This window comes from Anas acuta, chromosome Z, assembly GCF_963932015.1.
Source record: "Anas acuta chromosome Z, bAnaAcu1.1, whole genome shotgun sequence".
NCBI lineage: Eukaryota > Metazoa > Chordata > Aves > Anseriformes > Anatidae > Anas > Anas acuta.
In genome coordinates this window covers 58,617,438-58,623,565 of record NC_089017.1, presented here as the reverse complement: position 1 = coordinate 58,623,565, position 6,128 = coordinate 58,617,438, and the positions used below count along the sequence as shown (strand labels likewise).

At 45.4% G+C, this 6,128-nt stretch overlaps 1 protein-coding gene across 7 annotated transcripts in view; it reads right to left on the bottom strand.

Annotated features, from left to right (window-relative positions):
* Positions 1–207: 207 nt before the first annotated feature.
* Positions 208–6,128, bottom strand: part of ZNF608 (zinc finger protein 608) — a 97,994-nt gene continuing 92,073 nt past the window's right edge. For 6 of the 7 annotated variants that reach the window (XR_011091010.1, XR_011091012.1, XR_011091011.1 and 3 more), the window contains one exon: positions 208–4,677. The gene's annotated coding sequence lies outside the window, so the exon portion shown is untranslated. The remainder of the gene's footprint in view (positions 4,678–6,128) is intronic. The other variant, XR_011091009.1, reaches the window with a different exon arrangement.

Genomic DNA, 6,128 nt, shown 5'->3' with positions numbered 1-6,128 from the left:
TTGGGGGATCAACAATCATATGGAAAAGGATGATTCAACCAGATCACCCAAGTGATATTGCCTAGTTGGTTTTCCAAGAGCTTCTTGACAGGGTTTTTCATGCTGCTGTAGTTAAACTCAGCAGGCAGCTAAGTGCCCCAGCAGCTCATTCTACCCACGTAGTATGGGGGAAAGAATCAGAAAGGTAAAAGCGCAAGAACTCATGGGTTGAGATAAAGACAGTTTACTAGGTAAAGCAAAAGGCGCGCACGCAAGAAAAGCAAAACAAGGAATTCATTCACTGCTTCCCATCGGCAGGCAGGCATTCAGCCCCTCCCAGGAAAGCAGGGCTCAGCACGCGTAACGGTTCCTCAGGCAGACAAATGCCATCACTCTGAATGTTCCCCCTTTCCTCCTTCTTTACCCCAGCTTTTATTGCTGAGCATGACGGTATATGGTATGGAATATCCCCTTGGTGAGCCTGTGCCAGCAGTCCTGGCTGTGTCCCCTCCCAGCTCCTGGTGCACCCTCAGCCTCCTTGCTGGCAGGACAGCACCAGGAGCTGAAACTTCCTTGGCTCTGTGTAAGTGCTGCACTGCAACAACTAAAAACTTCAGTGTGTTATCACCATTATTTTCATCATAAATCCAACACACCGCATTGTGTGAGCCTCTACAAATAAAATTAACCAGCCAAAACCATGACAATGTCCACCCCTTGTTCCATACCATTTATGTCATGCTCAGGTCCCATACTTTCCAATACATACTCATTAATCACCACCCTTGAATAAACAGATATTATTTTCTTAGTCTATGGACCACCCATATGAAATGTCCATAAAATGTCCATTAAAAGTCCACTGATTTCTTTTAGTCCACGACTTAGCTTCTATCTGTTACGGTGGTCGCTCAGGACAGGAGACGTGGTGTGTTGCGTGGAGTTATTGGACGCCAAAGTCAGCTCAGGTCGGGTCACTGCTGTACTTGCACTGCTTCTTGTGAGGCTCATCCTCTCTTGATTCGAGTGTTTCCTGCTACAGGAATCCTGTGATCAAGGTTTACAACAGTTTGAAGGCATATCCATCACAATCTCCACCCCTTGTCCTTTTGGACCAGGCCGTAGGGTTTAGCATTGCAGTGAACTCATCCCCTTGCCCCTGCTCCAGCCTGGGCTTCTCCACTGGCCACTGTCCCTTAGAGGTGTACCTGCTCTGGAATGGCCTCATTCAGGAGCCACAGTCCCTTCCAAAGTCTACCTACTGTGTTGTGGACTTACCCATGGCCACTAATGCCTTGAGGTCTACCTGCTCTGGTAGTAATGGGCCACACTCACTTTGAGGTGTTCCTGCTCTGGCACAGCCCTTTTCACTGGTCTCAGACACCTGTTCTGTCATGGTCTTATCCACAGCCACAGACTTCTCAGGGTGTTCTGGCATGTCCTTATCCATGGGCCCTGCAAGGTGTACCTGCTACACAGCATGGACTTCTCCATGGCCGCAGACACTTTGGGGTGTATGTGCTCCCATGTGGACTCACCCACAGGTCACAGTCCCTCTGACGTGAATTCAGTCTGGAGCTCCAGCCTGCCTAGTACAGCAGCAATGAGAACGAAAACAAGAACAGCAGCAATGATCTGGCCATCCAACAGCCCCGGAGAATGGTCACGGCTGATATCAAAATGTTCCCAGGCACAGCAAAGCAAGATACTAAGGAGTAGAGCAAATGGCAGAAGCAGAAGCAGCCACTGACAAGCACTGGACTCTAACATAAAGTAAGGCAAGCAAGCCCCATGGCAAGCATGGGAGCCAGCCAATTAGCAGCTAAACAGCTATAATATTTTCACACTCCAATCAAATCTGTCATCATCTCCAACCTTTCATGGCATATGTTGGGCTCCAGAAAGGACTGCTGTAGTTTAACCTAGTGGGCAGCTCAGCACCACCCAGCTGCTCACCCACTCTCCCCAGGTAGATGGGGGAGAGAATCAGGAAGGTAAAACTGAGAGAACTCATGGGTTGAGACAGAGACAGCTCACTTGGGAAAGCAAAAGCTGTGCACACAAGGAAAGCAAAATGAGGAATTCATTCACTGCTTGCCATCAGCAGGCAGGCGTTCAGCCACTCCCAGGAGAGCAGGGCTCAGCATGCACAGCGGTTCCTTGGGCAGGCAAACACCATCACTCCGAACATCTCCCCTCCCTCCTTCTTTACCCCAGGTTGACCATGACACCACACAGTATGGTACATCCCTCTGGCCAGCCTGGGCCAGCTGTCCTGGCCGTGTACCCTCCTGGTGCACCCACAGCCTCCTCGCTGGCAGAGCAGCACCAGGAGCTGAAACGTCCTTGGCTCTGTGTGAGCACTGCTCTGCAAAAAGTGACACATCCATGTGCTGTCACTGCTATTTTCATCACAAATCCAAAACACAGCATTGTGTGAGCCTCTACGAAGAAAATCAACTCTGTCCCAGACAAAACCATGACACATGATGGCTTTTAAAGAAACTCACCAGCGTAGAAGTGCACAGAAGGAAAAACTGGCTAAAACCCAGGAAGCTAAAGGTATGAATAAAAGGGGAGTTCTCACAACGGGAAGATGGATATGTGTCTCCACAGCTTAACAATTATATTAGAAATTAAAAAGGTTCAGGGAAGGATGGCAAGAATGATTAATAGTCTCCATATAGCAGGGAAAAAATAAAGGAGAAGAAAAAATGGAAAAAAAAAAAAAAAAAGATTAGTCTGGAAATCTTCAGTGAGGGGAAAAAAAGATCACTTAAGGGAGAATATATTAAAGTCTATAAAATCACAGGAGGTGTAGGAGGAAGATGATTAGAACTGAAATTGGTTTTGTTACTTCCAGTACAGGAATCCAGGTCTACCAAATAAAGATAACAGGCATTGCAGTCAGAGCGCACAGAATGTCTTCATGCAATGGCCAGCACACATGGTAAAATCCTTGGCAAGGGACACTGTGAACACAAGAAGTTTCTATTGCATTCAAGAGGGGAGGGAAGAAGCAGCTTAAAAATGTTTGTACGTTATTACATAGAAAAAACACAAGGGGGTCGGAAAATACCCTGGAAGAAAACTGCCAGAAAGCAGGAGAGTGTTGGCATGGTTGAGTATCCTCTTCGTGCTCTTTCCCATGCATCTGTTTGTGGCCACCAGTGATGACCAAGCTAGCCAGATGTTTGGCCCCGTGTTCCTTGACCTCCTCTCTGACCTTCCTTCACCCCGGGTACTGCAAAGAGCACCGAGCAAGCAGGTTCCCTGGCCACAGGGCCACCCCGCATTGCTCAGCATGGACGTGTGCCTGGGGACGTTGTCCTTCTGCCTCCAGCGCCTTCGTGTCCTGGGGTGGCCTCCTGGCTGTCCTCCTGCGCAGCATGCACCTGAAGGCTGCTGCAACTCTCAGCTTTGCATTTCAGCCCTGGAGCTATACCTTGTCAGACCTGACATGCAGGGAGAGGGGAAGTAAGGCAACTGTGTTGCCTGGACCTTTCTGCTGCGGAAGCAGCTGGAGTTTCAAGAGCATTCACGTGCCTAGAAAGCTCTTCAAGGGAATCTCAAAATGTGCTTTGCTAGATAGTTGCCAGATGCCTAATTCCCCTTGATTTCACTGTGATAACACTTGTGGAAATATGTATCTACCTATCTACATCTTTAGGTGCTTAAATCTCTCCAGTGTGCTGACCCCATGCCCTCCAGAACTTAAAAATAACTTTGCCTAATTGGACCCCTACTTGACCCCATGTGGCTTGAGGCCCGCTCTGCCTGCATGGGATGACAGGGCAAATGAAAATGTATTAATCTGAAGTGAAAAGCACTTATTGCAGATGGAGTGGGGTCCCTTGAGGAACGTTTCTTATCCCAAAGTTATGGACAGGCAGAGCAATTTTAATATTAATACTACATTTTAAATAATAGAGAAGCTGTGAGATGTTCAATTCATGGCCTAACAAACTATGAATCACGCTTTTGTATGCCAGATTAAAGGACTGCAATCCATAACTTTTCAAGGTTCTCTAGTACAACAGCGCTATCGTATTAAGCAGGAAGCTGCTATCCATTTGCTTTTTGTCCTCAACACAACCAAAAAGAAAGAAAGGAAGAAGGAAAATGACTGGGACAGAGCTCCGTTTTTAAGCAGGATTGAGTGGACCATGCTGGAGTATTTGGAGGGCAGGGTAACATACTTTCAGTGGGAATACTAAATCCTGACACAGAACAAAAGAGCTCAGAAATAGAAAACACAGAGCGGGAGACACAAAGTCCACCACATGTGCACGCGCCAAAAGTGACCAGGTCACTGGGAGACACACATGTATGTGTGCTTGTTCAAGGGTTCTGCTGTGTTCTTCTCGCAGGGAGCAGTTTTGTTACCGGACCTGGCCATTCCCATGCTCAGCACATTCACGATTCATTCCTCTGCCTTTGCGGTTTTTTGCTTTGTTTCATTTGTCGCAACGTCAGCTGCTGTTAGCACATTCTCTGGCTCCTGATCTGCTGGAGATGTCTTCTAGTCCAATGCACCTGCCCTTGGCAGCTCTGAGCTACAGGTTACAGCTCTGGAGGAGAGGGAGGCATGGGGGAAAGCCTCCTCCTGCCTGGCCAGCCGACTGCTCGGCGTGCAGCACCAGGTGCAAACCATGTGTCTTCAGCAACGCAGGCGTTTGGTTAGCTGTCTGGATGAGCCTACGCCAAACATTTGGATTCAGCAAGTTTGTTTTCAGCCTTTGTGGCTGCAGCCCTGCTCCTGTCCAGTGCTCCTCCCCCCACTATTTATTCAGCTAAAACACATAAAACTCTTGTCAGTGCAGCAAGGGTGGGATTAGTTCCTTTCTTCCCTCTTCCAAGAGAAGCATTGTTTTACAAGAAGAAACAGCTTGTGTCCAAAAGTAAATAGGTTAGCAAAATTGCTGGTGTCAACATGAGAATCCTCCCTTCCTGTGCAAAACAGCTCATTCATTTGGGTGGTTAAGAAAGAAATTAGGTGCCTGATTTTAGATGCCCATGTCTGGAATTATTGGCCTAAAGTCTCAAACTAACCCTTCTTGTGCTCTAATTCAATTCATATCAACCTTTTTTTGCACAGCAGACTGGTGAATCCTTCAATCCTTACAACGGATGTTTGTTGTAAACAACAACAACAAAAAAATCACTACTGCAACTTCAATTACAGTTAGCTAAGCTCAGCAGTGTGCTGCAGGTATCTTTGCTTGATATTTCCTAACTAAACGGACACGCACATGAAAGGGAAATAAAGATCCCCACAAGCCGCGCCAACCTCATTTGAACATTAGATTATTCACTTTCCCAACTAATCAATAATTGTTATAATTAAAATTGATAGCTGCAAATAACATGACAGAGTGCTGCTGCCAGAATACTGATTGTGTATTTGGCTTGGAAAGATAGGCAGTAGCGTGGAACACTTATTTTCCAATTTGCTTTTAGCTGTGTGCAAATTGCTTTAGCTGTATCCAGCTGATTTAGACCTTGCCTGGAGGTACACTAGATTAATTGGGAGCCACACATTCATTGCTTACAGAATGGACTCTGTAATTGGTGAAATTTGTTAGTGCCAGTTATAAAATAACTATATAGTTCTGCTTTTTAGTTGTCCTTTCGTTACTCTTTCAGGAAGGGGGAAAAACAATTAGAACCTTTCAGACAATCAAGATTGCTTTTAAGTCTTTATGTAAAACTGCCAGTGTGACCACAGTCAATATTTTATGCAAGCAAACATTAGTGTGAATATGGTATTGATTTTTTTTTTTCAGAACTGAAAAGCTCTTCAGCACACACAAAGAGAGATTTTTTTGTCCTTGTTGTGACTGAACTTTAGATAATGAAACCATTATGTTGTTACTACCCAGAGCTTTCAAAAATAACTTTTTTTTTTTTTTTAATTTTAACTAGCTTGTTATTAAACAGTAGAAAAATTCATTGTTATTTGTTGACACCCAAAAGCATTAAAAAAAGACTGTGGCCACAGCTTTCCTTAATCCATACTCCTCTGTTGCTTGTGTGTATGTAATTGGTACATGTAAAACCTACAGCGAAATATATAAATAACTCTACAATGGATTAATTCAGAATTATTCATTCTTGCAATTACTGATGAATCTAGGAGTCAAGAGCCA